At 41.3% G+C, this 3471-nt stretch overlaps 1 long non-coding RNA gene across 1 annotated transcript in view; it reads left to right on the top strand.

Moving 5' to 3' along the window:
* The window catches only part of LOC109303384, a 97508-nt gene extending 94295 nt beyond the window's left edge, over positions 1–3213 (top strand). The window contains exon 4 of the long non-coding RNA XR_002099082.1: positions 1745–3213. This is a non-coding gene — a long non-coding RNA (uncharacterized LOC109303384). The remainder of the gene's footprint in view (positions 1–1744) is intronic.
* The last annotated feature ends 258 nt before the right edge of the window (positions 3214–3471 follow it).

The raw sequence follows: 3471 nt of genomic DNA, 5'->3' as shown, positions 1-3471 counted from the left end.
GCAACCTTTCCTCATAGGACCTACCCTGCTGTCCCTTGATCATACGAGTGGCCCTCCTCTGGACCCTCTCGATGCTGTCCACATCCCTCTTAAAGTGCGGCGCCCAGAACTGGACACAGTACTCCAACTGCGGCCTGACCAGTGCCGCATAGAGGGGGAGGATCACCTCCTTGGACCTGCTCGAGATGCAGTGGTTGCACTGATAGTATAGTAGGGAGATTTGCCACTGATGTAAATGAGTGTAGGGCAAGAAGCAGATATAGTGCAATGGAGGTGAAAATACTAGTAAGATGTCACTGATATATTTTGTCAAATCTAGAGTTATGGAGAGGGAGGTTGAGAAATAATTTATTCTTAGAAAAATCCAGTTTTTGCAGCAGTCAGAATTATTTACAAATAAATGTCAAATTCAACAAATACTTTCAGCTAACAAATCTGGGGAAAAAAGAATTTTCAGAAAAGTCAAAACATTTTATTTAGATGTTTTCAGAACTAAACTTTTTGAATATTTGCTTCTAAATATACTGTATTGGGATTAAATTCAACTAGACATAATTTCTAAGAGAGTAAAGCAGTACCCCAAATGAAATATTTAATTCAACAAAGAACAGCTCTGGGGCAGAGGATATTTGCAAGAAATAAATAAAATAATTAATTAGTTTACACAGCTCTAACTTCTCAGAACAGGCAAAAAAGTGATCTTCATTTCAGCAGCTGTGAGTATGTTGATCTTTCCTCAGCATTGCCAGTGCGATTCATAAAAATATCCATAATAAGCATGAATGAAATCCAGTAGAAAGGTGCATAGAAGCATAGGTCCTCTGACATGTCAGGTTTCTATATTGCTGACTACAGGATGTAAAATGACTCCAACAACATTTCAGGCACCTCTACATCACGGATTCTGCAATAAGAATAGCAACAGCGAGTAACTAAAGAACACCTACACACTGCCTTCCACTAGGGCAATACAGTATCAGGGGAATCCAAGGTTTCAGTCTGAAAATTTTCACCAAGCCCCAACAGAGTTCTCATAGATAGTATACTGGATTTCCCCCCACATTTCCTCAACATTGGGTGTTAAGAGTATTAAGTAACCCATGGTTTCCATCTCACTGAAGCACCTATTTACACATCACCCTCAAGAAGCCAAAGACAGGGTAAATTTTTGAGCCTGACACTTTTATGGGACTGATCATGTTTTATCTAATGGATGAATTATCAGTAATTATTTAATGATGGCTGCGGGGATACTGGATTACACTAAGTTAGCACTACAGGCTTTCACCTCACACCTCAGTTTCTATCACACTGGAGAAATTAACCATATTGTCATCTCAGAATACATTTTCATTGCTATCAGACCTTAGAGTCTATAGTCTTCAATATGTACTGCAAAGCACAAAAGAGTGAAGGCCTTATGTTTAGCTGGGAGAGAAAGATGTAAGACATGTATGCAGGAACTTGTAAAACTAGTCAAGCACATGAGAGACAAACATTGCACATCCTCTCAAGCATCCTGCCTTCACCCACAAGTGAGAAAGCACATTGAAGGACATAGCTTCCAAAAAAAGACATAGTCCAAAGAAACCTGGCAGCATTGACAGTATTTTCCTCCAGGCACAGCACAGTCAAAGATGGTGCATGGCTACTACAGGTGAAGTCCACCTACTCAGTATTTGCAAGGAAGCATGCAAATACTGTCACAAGTCGACTTTATCCATACTATTGTTTGTTCCTTCAGGGTGTGCACAGTGCAGGCCCAAGCAAAGCAGAAGTGAAAGTCAATGGAGCCTGCTCTACAATGAGCTGCAGAGCTCAAGGGACATAAAGCATGCACTGGTAAGGAGGTGGTCAAGCTATCAAAGAGGAAAGGCCTTGTTTATATTCCCCTGCCTCTGGGGGCAGACAGCAACTACCAGAACATAGGCACACCCAGGTCTGTCTCATGGCTTTGCCCACCAGCAGTCAACAACCTGGATCCAGCAGCTCACTGCATCAAAGTTGTCAACACAAGAAAAAAAATCTACTAACAATCTGCAAACTTGTTGCTGGCAACCAAACTTTTTTGGTAAGATATGTTTTTTACTGACATGTATTTCACCTAATGTACATGTAACCCTTCTGCCAGACCCTGGATGGCAGTAACAAGGGACAGGTTCAAGTTTGGTTTTGGTTTTGGTTCAGGACCAATTTTTTATATCTTGTCTCAGCTGGCATATTTTATATATGACACGTAACATAAATGATGCCAAATTGACAAAAAGTCTTACATGACTGCTACAATGGTTTTACACTGTCCTGACCCCACCCCAGGAGTCCCCTATTTACCCTCATACCCCCAAATCCTGGCCACCCCCTTCACTATGCTATGCCTAGCCCAGCCCAGCCCTCAGTCTTACCCCACTGGCTCTGCTCCCCATCCCAACAGAGACCCCTACCCACCACCTCTACCCCCTTCCATCCCTACAGCTCTGTAACTGCAGCTGTCCTCACCTATGAATGGAAACACAATTTAAAAAACCAAACTTTAACTGTTGCAGTCTGTCAATAATAAAGATTATAACAACAGAAGGCTTTGCCGAAAAAATGACAACACTCCCTGTGGCATCAAGGAAACCAACATCTTACTTATTTGAGAGGATTTATTTTTAAAACATTTTTTTAAAGCCAATCATATGGGGTTTTTTGAAAGGCTGGGATTATCAGAGGTCTTTGGGGAAGGAAACCCTTTTGCTTATTGTCCAGCAGTCTGGGTAAAATAGTATTTCAATGCTGCTGTTTTACTGCGAACATGCTGTCTAAAAAGAGCTCAATTGCACCAAAGCTTATCAGACACAAAAGTCAGTTTTCAGATAAGCAGAGAGTAACATATAGATTAAACCTGTCAGTTAATTGAAAAGGCCAAGGTTTAAAATTACAGAGGTCTGCATTTAGTGGAGTAATACTTAAAGAAATAGTGCCAGCTCAAGGGGCCAATAAAAAGAAAAATGTAGCGCAGGACTTGCAGATTCTGTATCAAGTATCAAAACTACTTAGTGTGAGTAATTGGCTTGAGGTTCAAAAATGTTGTCAAATGTGATATGGAAAGTGAGTCAAGTCCAGGGAAAAAATAAATTGTGTCTTTTGTTTCTACAGATAGAAAAATGAATGTTAGGGTTGTGCAAAGCTTTGGTCCCTGATTTGATCTGGCGGAAATTTGGCCCAATTCGGCAGCTGAATGTCCAAATCCAAATCAAATCAGAGGACACTTTAATTTGTTCAAATCTAATTGGAACCCTCTGAATCAGTTCAGACATAGATACAGCTTTAAATGTTTTTTCTACATACCTCTAGGTACCAGGCAGCTTGTGAATGCTGAGATGCTGGGGCAGATGGAGCATCCCACAGGAGGGGTCCCCAGCTCACTTGGCAGCAGATCAGAAGTGGACCAGAAGTACTTCTGGTCCATTTCTGGGTCCACCGGGGAGC

The sequence above is a fragment of the Gavialis gangeticus genome, unplaced genomic scaffold (assembly GCF_001723915.1).
Source record: "Gavialis gangeticus isolate Ggan-Ray unplaced genomic scaffold, GavGan_comp1, whole genome shotgun sequence".
NCBI lineage: Eukaryota > Metazoa > Chordata > Crocodylia > Gavialidae > Gavialis > Gavialis gangeticus.
Note: the sequence above shows the minus strand (reverse complement) of the source record. Positions and strands in the feature narration are given on the sequence as shown.